Source organism: Sturnira hondurensis, unplaced genomic scaffold, assembly GCF_014824575.4.
Source record: "Sturnira hondurensis isolate 20B ecotype Veracruz unplaced genomic scaffold, ASM1482457v3 Scaffold0021354, whole genome shotgun sequence".
NCBI classification, from domain to species: domain Eukaryota; kingdom Metazoa; phylum Chordata; class Mammalia; order Chiroptera; family Phyllostomidae; genus Sturnira; species Sturnira hondurensis.
This window is the reverse complement of record NW_028093985.1, coordinates 26,270,388-26,283,041: the sequence shown is the minus strand read 5'-3', so window position 1 is coordinate 26,283,041 and position 12,654 is coordinate 26,270,388. Positions and strand designations below refer to the sequence as shown.

Sequence of the window (12,654 nt, the reverse complement as noted above, 5' to 3'; positions counted from 1 at the left end):
AGCACTTGATCTGCCCTTCCTTCTAAATGATAGCTTTCCTAGATAGAGTAATCTTGGATGTAGGTCCTTGCCTTTCATGACATTAAATACTTCTTTCCAGCCCCTTCTTACCTGCAAGGTTTCTTTTGAGAAATCAGCTGATAGTTTTGTGGGAACTCTGTAGGTAACTGTCTCCTTTTTCTTGCTACTTTTAAGATGATCTTATCTTTAATCTTGGGTAATTTAATTATGATGTGTCTTGGTGTGGTCCTCTTGCATCCAATTTCTTTGGGACTCTCTGAGCTTCCTGAATTTTCATGTCCATTTCTTTTTCCTAGACTTGCATGTCCATTTTCTTTTCCAGATTGGGGAAGTTTTCCTTCATTATTTTTCAAATAAATTTTAAATTTCTTTTTTTTAAAGATTTTATTCATTTATCTTTAGAGAGGAAGGGAAGGAGAGAAGGATAGAAATATTAATGTATGGTTGCTTCTTGTGAGTCCCCTGCTGGGAATTGGCCTGCAACCCAGGCATGTGCCCTGACTGGGAATCGAACTGAAATTTTAAATTTCTTGCTCTTCCCTTTCTCCATCTGGCACCCCCATGATTCACATGTTGGAACATTTAAAGTTATACCAGATGTTCCCAAGTTTTTCTTTATTATTTTTTAAATTCTTATTTCTTCATTCTGTTCTGGTTGAATCTTTATTTCTTTCTTTTGTTCCAAATCATTGACTTGAGTTTCAGTTTCCTTCCCTTCACTGTTGTTTCCCTGTATATTTTTCTTTATTTCACTTTGCATAGCCTTCACTTTTCCCTCTATTTTGTAACCATACTCATCATTTCTGTGAGCATTCTGATCACCAGTATTTTGAACTCTGCATCTGATAGGTTGGCTATCTCCTCGTCACTTAGTTCTTTTTCAGGAGTTTTGATCTATTCTTTCATTTGGGCCATATTTCTTTGTCTTGCCAGACCTGTTATGTTTTAAGGGAGCCTTAGGTATTCATTAGGGTGAGGCAACTTTGCTGTGTTGTGGCTCTGTGTGTGAGGGAGAGGTCAGAGAGGGAAAATGGTGCTTGCTCAGCTCTCACCAACTTTCAGTTACTTCTGTCACTACCTGCAATTGAATTGGGCCTTTCTGGTGCTGATTCCCAGGTATGTGAAGTTGTGTACATTCTAGGACCACATGGGTCTCTCCAAGGAACTCTCCCGTGAGGCTGGGAGTATCTCCCACCACCTCAACCCCTACAGATTTTTATAACCAGAGTTTTTGAGGCTTTATCTTCCTGCACTGGAACCCTGGGTTGTGCAGCCTGTCTCACTCCCCAGTTGTTCTTCCCAGTTTATCCTTATGCAAATGTGGGACCACTCAGTCTTCCAGTTGCCTTCACACCTGTCCAGTTACCACCTTGTCAAATGTCCTCTCCACCCCAGCTGCCTAGCTCCTCCCCTCCTACCAGTCTAGATGAATGTTTCTTCAACTCCTTGGTTGTTGGACTTCCATACAGTTCAATTTTCTGGCACTTCTGTTTCTTTTTCTTTTTTTTTTAAATTTGTTGTCCTTCCTTTGGTTGTATGAGGAAGGACAAGTGTATCTATCTATGCCTCCATCTTGGCTGGAAGTTCATATGTTTAAATATTAACCTCAAGAGGTGTGAGGCCTTTGGGAAGTGGTTTGGTCATGAGGGTAGAGTCCTCATGCATAGGGTTAGTGCCCTTATAAAAGAAATCCTGCAGCAGCTTAAATAGACTAAGATGGAAAATATTAGAGAAGATTATTTTTAAAGCACCACTACCAATTCTAAAATGTTTAAAATTCTAAAAGGATACTATATTATAGGATGCTGGAAAAAAATGATTTGTCAAACAGTGGGTCAAATTTACCAGGAAGGTTTGTGGTGGAGAGGGAAGAATACTCTCTTTTGCATTTTCAATATAATTCTTCTAAATTTACATTGGCTTCTTAACATATAGTATGTTGACCAAAACTGGAGGGAAGAAATTTATCTAATATAGAAACTGTATTTAGAAATTTATTTAGAAATTTAAAATTTGCATGAGGTTAATGCCAATTTATTTGTGATAGGTCAATGGTTGTATAAATCAATGTATAGATCAACAGAATGGTTGAGAGCTCTTGTATAGAATTCAGTAAACTGATCTTGGTAATAAATTGACTTGTTTCTTAAATGCTAATATTTTGAGAGTTTAATATGTTTGTTGGAAGGTGATTTTCCCTAAGATTTTTAAAAATTTCTGCATGTTGTATAAAGGAGTGAAATGCCCAGTTATCCTAAGACACATTCTGCTGATGAGCATTTGACTTCCAAAAGAATTCGTGTAGAATACTCTGATTTGGGAAGGTATGAGATGAGTCTCCAAACTCCCAGCTGTAATCTAATGGCATGTTCTCTGTCTTCATTATAGATCTAGCACATAAATGTGAGGTTTTATTCAAAGCTGTTACCTGATGTTTTCTGCTCATATTTCTTGTTCATTGGTAACCTTTTTCTATTTGAACATAAAAAAAAAATCCCTCTGTGACAGCCTTTTTACATAGCAGGAATATTACAGAAAAAAAGGCAAAGAGATAAAAGGAGATAAATTTGGCTTTTAAATTTTGAAACTCATACCAAAAAAGTAAAGAGTTTAATAAAAATAAAGATATATATGTTTTGATATGTAGAAAATATTTAATAGATGTCCTAGATAGATTAAGGAATTTAAAGCAGAGAGAAATAGGATCCATTTCCCATGCAATGCCTAGAAAATAAATTTAACTTCACAGGACCTTCTTGAGTCCGATATGGAAATGGCTTATTATCATGAGATAACATCCCAGAGCTTCCACTAATTCTGACATGTTACTGAGAAAAGTGGAACTTCTAGAGGAGTAGAATGCCTTTGCCATTTTCTGAAGTAACACAGAGGGGTAGAAAGCCTTATAGACAAGCATAACAAGTTCTTCATAGCCATAATGAACTACAGAAAGTGGCTCAGAAATAGCAGGAAAAGCCAGACTTCAATCTGTCTTGAAGTCAACAGTAACAACATCAAAGTTCTCAGAATGACTTGACAATGGTAGTCAAATGTGAGGATGTACATTGCAGAGAATGTCTAATGATAATAATTGTGTATATCTCATAACCCAAGAAAGTTTGTCATTATATCACCTTAAAGCATTGTAACCACAACTACCCAGAAGTAAAAATAAAATTTAATTAAGACTTAATTTTGTCATAATATAATGACACTTCCAAAATAAACATCAGCTTAATTAATAAAAAATAGAATAGTTATAAGTCTTATACACCTGCAATTTTCTATATCTTACATGTGTTACAAAACTGTTTTATATGTGTGGAAAAACCAAAGTGAAACATAAAACCCATTACTTTTTATAACATCCCTTGGATACAAAGCCATTTAATACTTAACTAAAGTAAATCTGGGTCCTGGCAATCTGTTTGTGATACACATTTATTGTTTGGTTTGGTTTGGTTTGGTTTCTGGTTACAGGTGTCAGAAAAATATATATCACGTTATGGTGCCAGGGGGTTACATCCATTAATTCTAGTCCCTTATTATAAATAGAGGTGAAAATATCACAATTACCCAAGAAGATTTTAAAATGTCACCCACTTTCGTTGTTGGAGAGCAAGTACAGTATGGGGAAAAAATGAACTCTGCTTATACTTCAACATACTCATAAACTTACAAATCAATGTTTTTTTCTCCTGATAAAACACATGAAGATATGTTAAATAGTAATCCATTTCATATATTTTTAGAATAAGTAAGAAATAGATTATCAAAAACAAATTATCACTAGGAGAGATACTCTCCTATGTGTATAACCTCTTAAAGTGGCTGTTTTCTGGTCTCTTTCATTTATCTTTGCTGTTCATTCAGTCTGATGAATTTGTCTAAACAGGTCTTAAGAAAAAATCTGAGTATGTGTTATGCTTTATGATGGACTTCCACTGGCTTTCTGCAGCAAGTTGTTACATTTTTTAAAAATTTTCAATCAGTTAAAAGCCCATAGAAATATTCATGTGGGGCGACTCTTTTAAAAAAGCAAACAAAACAAATAAGCCAAAAAAAAAAAACCTATCTTCAAGCTACACAGAACAGTTACCTTGATATCTATTTATTTTTATGTAAGGAAAAGGTCACTGACAAAGATGTCCGCCTTTATCTTTAAAAGCTCTGATGGAGGACTTGATTGTTGCTTGAATGCACAGCCGCATTGTTCAACCGCGGTCTTTGAATTAGCAGAAAGGTGCTTGTGTGTTTCTTTGTTTTTGTATCATTTTGTTGAGTTGTATTCTTGAGACTGTCCCAAGCCTACATATTTTAATATCAAAATTACATATTTTCTATTCATCTGTTAGTTACCAGCTGATAGTGATATGAGGTTATCTCCTTAAATTCATAAAAAAGCATAATTGTATCCTATTGAGTTTTTGTTGTTGCAATGTCAAATGATGGAGGGCGATGAATAAATAGTTGTTTTCTTACATGAATAAATACAAGAGTATGTGAAAGTCAACTTTTCTTAAATTAATCCTATATATTACATCAGTGTTATACTATCCCAGCTATGAAATTCTAACATTTGGATTCATATTTTTCTTTAAAGCATTCACTAAAGACTATATTCCATAGCATTTTGAACAAAAGGAATTCAAATGTATGCCATTATAGGATCCTAGAGTAAGCAAGTCTCACATATAAAAGAATTATCAAAACAGAACTTAGTGAAATTGTGGAGGAGGATTGCCCACAAGTACATGCCCATTGCCATTGAATGAATCATTAGTTTCATCACCTAAGTCTGAAAGCCAAGCTTTCCAAATTACCCCATATTTTTTTACTCCATCTTATGAAATTATTATGTTTTGTATTCATGCACTTGAGTTTGCTTAAAAATCCAAATAATGAAAAAATAAGTAAAAGAAAAATCAATTAAAATCTTCCTCTGAGCAACTCTTTCCTCTTCCTTGCTGTCTGACTCAACTAGGATGAAAACAAAAGAAGGATAAACGAACAGTGGAGAATGAAGTGATTGAGGATGAGGAAGAATAATTAGAAACACGTCAGCTGGTGTGGCTCAGTGGATTGAGTGTTGGCCTGCAAATCTAAATTTTGATTCCGTCAGGGCACATAGCTAGATGGAGGGCCTGGTCCCCAGTAGGGGGCATGCAAGAGGCAACCACACACCAATGTTTCCCTCCCTCTTTCTCCCTCTCTTCTTCTCTAAAATATATAAATAATTTTTTAAAAAAAGAATGATCAGAAACAGAAGATTAAAACTTAATCTATCAGTAATTTTAATACAAAAAAATTGCCTCTATATTAATCATGAAAGCCTGTGTTCGCTAGTCAATTAACGAAACATATTCAAATAGAGGTTTTGTGAGTATTTCAGAAAATTATATAAGGCATTGTGAATGACAAGTGTAAAAGACTTCGTGAATATTTTTGTTTGTTTATTTCCTGCCTATGTTTTGTCATCTCATACAGAGTCTTCTTTCTGTTTTCTGGAATTGCCTTCTCTCTAACGGATGTGACTAACCATCCCTATCTCTTTCTCTTTCCCTGCCCTACACCTTTCCCCTGCACCACTCACACTTCAGAATGGATAATGTGGTTCATAGTCCTGTTGGGACCTTATTTAGGGAATCCCTATTGGCAAACAAGTGGTAAACCAATAGGCTTGTGTCAGGGAAACAGCCAAGCTCAAGTTTCAGACATGGAAGGAAAGGGGGTGTAACTAAAGCTCATAAAATTTCCAGTTAACTTTAGCTTTCTTTAGGTAGACTTTTCTTTTTTCTATTAAAAGCTTTCTTTCTAAATGGAAGTGAAAATCATTGCCTTACTGCATAAGATGTGTTTGGGCATTTTTTCTGTTTGAGAAATAAAATTTGATGAAAAATATTCCTGAATTACACTAAGATTAAGCAAGTTAGTACATGTGAAGTGTTTAAAATAGTGTCTGGCAAATAATAAATTGTCAAACAGTCGATAAAACTTTGACAACTCTACTTTCAGTCACTCTGACTTGTGGAAAAATATATCATAATTATTATTATTAGATAAATTATCTTTGATTTTTCTTATGGGCAATATTTTAAAAAACTGTGCAATACTTGTTATGATTAAAAATAAGGTAATTGCCTCACAATGTCCTCAATTGTGGTTTCCTTATTCTCTTAAATTAGCCTACATATAAGTTAAACAATTCAAGAAACTTTGAATAATTTGAAAGAAGAAGAGAGTCTTAAAAATAAGTGAAATGTATTATACATGATCTTATAGCAATGTAAACACCAATTAAATGTTTGGCTGATGCAATCACTTTTATATTAATTTTTTTAGCAAGATGAATGATTATACTGTGCTTTCTGAACATTACTGTTGTGTTGGAGGTTCCATGTGAATCTCTGTGTTTGTGTGTGTGTCTCTGTGTGTGAACCTTTTGGTTACTAACAAATAAAATCTCCGCTGTGGAGAGACATGTTAAAAGACCTAGAGTTATAAAAATCTCAAGTTGAGAATCGTAGGCATGTATTATCACCATTATTGTAAAATATGCATATGTCTGTCAAATGGAGGAAGAATTAGGTTGCCTCTTTATAACTCCTCAGATGTTCTCAGAGGAGTTGCCTCTAATTTCAGCTTCAATTTCACAGGCCAAGTCAAGTCAATCTTATGTATGTTCTCACATCTTCATTTGTTTTTTTCCCATAGTGTATGTAACAGTTTCTAATTATAAGTTTATCAGTGCTACCATTGAATATATTTATATTTTACTATACTATAAGCTTTATAAAAACCTAATTCATGTTGTGTCTTTGAGCACAATTAAATACCCAGGGCTCAGTGCACCATTTCACTGAATAACTTAGTAAATCAATTTAATTTATATAATAAATTCATGAATGAATGCCTATACCTAATCATTTATAAATATAAATGTTGTCACAGCATCAGAACACTCTGTCAGATATTTCATGTTTGTAGAGATAGTTTATGTCATAGGAACACCATGTATGTTCATATGTGTATATATATACACACACATATATAGTTTCTCTTAGGTTAATAATAAATAATTTTTATCGTGTGAGAAGGAATTGAAAAAAACATTTTCTATGAGTGGAAAGTAACACAATGCTTATCATAAGTCTGCTCTGGTTTATTCAAGCATACACGTATGTACCTTCTTTTATCATGAATTGTTAAAGACCCATATTTAAAGTAAATCATGAGCATATCAGATAGAAAGATGCTGCTACATAAAGTCAAAACTGTTCATAATGCAGGAAGCTCCTAAATGTGACTGACTTTACCTTTGTCATGGTAATTATAAATTAATAAAGAGTCAAATGTATCTGACTAGCACACACAAGAAGTCATTATATTATGATGACCATGTCCATCTAATTTTCTCCAAGATATACTAAGGATCCCATCCTCAAAAACTGTAGAAAGTGAAGTAGAAGATATTTTTCCTTTGTTGTAAATACACATGAATGGCCTGAAGTCTCTGCTCTATTCCCAGTAGTAACAATAACAACGATAATAGCAATGTCCACCAATAGCAATGTTTTGAAGACATAACAGCCACCTATAGACCCCAAGACAGTTCTACTATCAACACATTTTTAAAGAAGGATTTCTGAACCACCGTTTGAATTGAAGTTCGGATTTTTTGAGTAGGTATCTTGGTGAAGTAAAATTTCATATTGAGCATCACACTTAACACATAGCAGACATTCAGTATGCATTTGTGGCATGGAAAAATGAAAAATAAAGGACCATTTTGTAGTCTAGTTCAATGATTTTACTTCTCTCATGTGTTTGAAGTTACAGAGCTATTTGGTGGCAGAGCCAAATCTAAACGTCATGGTCTAGAGTTTTTCTACAAAACGGTGTTGTCTGACTGCTTTCCATGAGAGCGAAGTAGTGCTGTAATGAGGTGGATAAAATGGCAGAAGTTGCAGTCAGGGATTTACATCTTTGCTCTCCTCAAAAACTGTGGACACTAGGGCAAGTTTATTAAATTCTCTATGCCCTCTCTAGTGTTTTATGCTAGTCAAAACCTTCTTAGTGTAGTTGTAAATTAGTTAATACTATGAAGAGTCTAAGTAAATTTCCTGGTGCATAAAAAAGGCTCAATTCATAATATTATTAACCAATGCCACCCAATAAATGTAACAAAAACTAATATTGTTATTAAAACAAGACCTTTCTTAAGTCAAATACAGCATGCTTTGATGATCAATAACAAGTGCTATTTTTTATTAACTACTTTGTAGGCACCAGGGATTTACAGATATTATTTATAATATCACATATCTGTACAGGGCAGCTTTAATCAGAGGCAACCTCAGGAGACAGAATGTTGCAGTGATGGAGAATGAGAGTTCTGAATTTACACTCTGTCAGTGAGATCTCCTGTCCCACCAATCACCAGCTGTGTTATTGGACAAGTTTATCTTACTTATTTTGTTTAACAAATATTTACCGGGTATTACGATGTGCCAGTCATTGTTCTACCTACTGCTTAGTCATTGAGTCATTTAATCTTCATAAAAATTATGACAGGTGGAGATTTTATTATACCTGGTTGGCAGATAAAGAAACTGAGATATTAACAAAAAGCAGCATGGTGTGATTCAGCACACAGCCTCTCTAAGGTGACTGCTTGTGTACAATTCTGTCTCCACCACTTCCTAGTGCCGTGACTCAGATGATTCATACATATGCTTCCACTTCCTCAGTTATATAACATGATGGTAATAGTACTGCCTCAAATGGTTGCTGCTGTACTTAAATTGGACCACACTCCAAGAAATCAGGAAAATTCTGGGCACATAGTTAAGGGATGAAAATATGTTAAAGATGAACATTTTATTATTAATATTGATAACGATTATTGCAGTGGGAAAACCAAGATTCTGCGGGAGTTAGTCACTATATTCAAGTAAAGGGAACTAATAAAAGAGGTCGCTGAAAATCGAGTTCAGTTTTATCTGTCCCCAGAGCCTGGGGTTTTTCCAATTATAAGCTTTTCTTTATGGAGGACCATTGGCCTTGTTTATTCATGGATGACAAGGTATCAGCTAGTCAGCTTCATCTTCTTCAATGAAGTAGAAGTGGAGCAACTCCAGGAGTGTGCAAAGCAAAATAGGTAATTTCCAAGCATTGTTCAAGGCTTTGCCACAGAGAACTCCATTATGTAATTCCAGAGTAGCAGACTCTTTGTCACACACTCAGATGCAGTGTTAAGTTAGTCATGTTTTTGTATACATGCCCAGTTGGCGTCCTTTTGCTGAACAGTGCTATTATACAGATAATGAAGACAAAGTACTTAGAGTCATATAGTGAGTAAAGTGATAGTTTTGGAAACAGAATATAGATATCTCTAGTCTCAGCCTAGCTGAGCTCCTATACGTCACATTGTTTTATCAATGTTTTAAAATTCACACAACTTTATGCTGATCACTTCCATGTTCTCTTTGCCTATGCCTTACTCGCCTGTGTTTTTTTTAATTGGCTTATGACTTTGTGCTGACAAAATATGACAGTGTGATACATTTTTTCACTTGCACATAGCTACATCTGAGGTTTTTTAAAACATAAGATTTTCTGTAAACATCTTCTGTTCATAGAAAAAAAATCATCCTTCTGGGAATTGTAAAAACAGGAAACGAAGAAAGGCACCAAACAGAAACAGAATTAACACTAATCGGATTGCTTTGCAAAGTATCAGGAACGTCAGACTTTATTTCAGAAACTTCATTCTTGATTTCAGAATAAAGTATAATTGTGTGATGAAGTGAACAAAACTCATAGTATCCCTTTATAGAAGTTTCCCAGGGCCACCACTTTCTCAGCTGAATAAGCTTCTGATGCCATCATCCAGGGAAATGAAAGTTTCCGCACAAGATCTGTGCCCTAGAAATCAGCTATTAAGTCTGCCCGTCTCTTGTGGAACCTACCCACTTCACCATGTCTTCCCAGCAATCATGCAATGTTATTAAACTACAAGTGAAATCTCGAATTACAAATACAAATTACCCAGCTACAAGCATGCTCTCTCACAGTATTCAGTTCAGGTTGGCGCATATCCATACATAATGGAAAAAGCGTTGGAAGAAAATCAAAAGACCTTGGCTTAAGTCCCAGGCTAGCACTTTCCAGTTTCGTGAACTTGGGCAAGCTTGTGTCCTCACTGGTTTACAGTTTCCACACTTTTAAAAAGGAGATGATAATTACTATACTATCACTGCTGTGAGGATTAAACATAGCATCTGTGTTTAAGCACTTTAGAAATGATCAACTTCCACACAAAAAGGGTGCACGGTTTTACTTGCTTCTTTTCCTTCTTAGTTTTCAACACAATAAAAAGCACAGTTAAACTGTATAATGTGTATCTGACAAATACACAAAGGGATGATGGGGGGATAAATGTTGTTATAATTTAATTAATTAAGCTATACATTTACCCATCAGCTATCAAGCACCTACCTACTGTGTTGTTACTATAACAACATGGGACCTAAGAAAACAAGAGGTCCCAGAAATAAGTTGACAATGCCAACTCAGTGCAATTTCATGTGCCGTGCAAAAGGGATACACAGTCTTGTATAGGCTAGAAACAAAACTTCAAGTGACTTGGACTAAAAAAATGAGAAGGGGGTGATGGATGATGAAACTGGAGGAGTAATAAGTCCCAGAATCACTTTATGAAACCCTTTATTTTTAATCAATTTTATATGTCGATTTTTAGGATGCAAAAATATTTAAAGCATGGTTCTTTTCTGAGTTCTCCAATAATTGTGATGCCCTTAGGAGACAATTAAAATATGCTTTGTTCAATGCATCCATCAAAAATCAACAAGTTTTAGAAAAATCAACAAACCAGTGTGACAAAAGCTAGCTTGTTGGAAGACATCTTTAATACACTAATACCTTCAAAATTTGGAATTCCCTGTTGTACAAAGTGAGCACTATTGTTTGGTACATATATTGCTCTCCTATTAGACCAGTAGAAATAAAGGGTTCTTTTCGGCCTGATTAAAAATAGATCTACATATCCAACTTCCTTTATAGTGTTCACTACAACTATGTCCCACCAGGCATAGAAAATCTCCAAGTCCACATATACATTTAAATAACACAAAATTTTTAAGTGCTTTATAATATGTTACATGTAGGAAGTGCACCTTATTTTTTTCTTCAATTTTTTAAAATTAGTCCACCATTTAATTATTTACCCTTTTTTCTATTTATTTTATTCACCATTTTCTTATTGCTTCTATCTAATTTCTCTAAAACTGTGAGGCTATTTCCACAAAGCATACAATCCCTAGTCTTTACCATATCCCCGCCCTCTATGCCACTGTCATGAGCATCCCAGGTTCTAAGCTCAGTAACAGTTAAAACTTCCAGACTAAGCAGAGCCAGAAGAGAACCCTCAAACTCTTCACTATGACTTTTTACATCTGAGGCACCTACAAGTTGCAGATTGGTTAGGTAGGATCCTTCACACTCCCTCTGGTCCCCTGAAACCACATTTTTATATGACCTGAAATTTTGCTCTTTCTGTTGGGTGACCTGAGTACATTAATTATGGGTGTCATATAGCCTGGAGTCTCATAATTCACCCTGAGGCTCAAACTAAGTCTAAGAAAAATTGGGACAATTTTTACAAAAATTAGAACTATGTGGTAAAGTCACACATTTGCTCTGCTTGGACATGCTTGGAGAGATACCATCTCTCATTTGTCTAATTTTTTACCTCGCTCTAGGTCAGAGGTCAGCAAAATTTCCTCGTACATGATCAGATAGTAAATATTTCAAGCTTTGAAAGCTGTTTCTATCACAAGTACACAACTTTGCTGTTCTTGCACAAAGTCACCCATAGACAATACCTAAATGACAATTCTAACAACTTGTCTAAAACCTTAAAAGTAGTGAGTAACTGAGGCAAGTTTAGAATCTTCAGCCAATATTAAATACTGAAAAAAAATTCCAAAATGATTTTGCTCATTAACCACATGAAATACCTATCTCCATACAGTTTCTGATTTAATAAAAATAATCCTTTTATGTAGTAAAATAATACCGAAAAGCTTGAGATTAGAAGCCCTTTTTTTTGGTCTTGGCCAAGTAGCTTAGTTAGTTAAAGCTTTGTCCCAGTGTGCTAAGGCTGTGGGTTCAATACTGGGTCAGAGCACACACAAATATCAACCAATGAATGCACCCATAAGTGGAAGAACAAATTGATGTTTCTCTCTCTTTCCTTCTTCCTCTATCTCTAAAAATGAAAATGAAAGTCCTATCTTTTTTGATCTCATCCAATTTCCCACGGGCAACCTCTTCTACCAAATTTTGTTAGTCACCTCCATAGCAATGTGTTTACGCACCTCTTTCTAACTGGTCAAATTTATTACATGCCTCTTATTCACTGAAGGTAAAGATATTGCTACCCTTTCCACTTCTTGTTATTCTTTGTGCTTTCTTCCACATTTCAAGTTTTTTTGGGGGTGAACTTTCTACAAAAGTAAAAAATAAATTCTTGTTGAGATTTTCATATTTTCATTTTTTCTTTATGGTAATTGCATGTTCTGTGTTTTGCAATTAGCTAAATAATTAACT

At 34.8% G+C, this 12,654-nt stretch overlaps 1 pseudogene; it reads right to left on the bottom strand.

The window, feature by feature from the left end:
• LOC118977470 (keratin, type II cytoskeletal 8-like) overlaps window positions 1-11,834 on the bottom strand; it is a 78,820-nt pseudogene extending 66,986 nt beyond the window's left edge.
• Window positions 11,835-12,654: the final 820 nt, after the last annotated feature.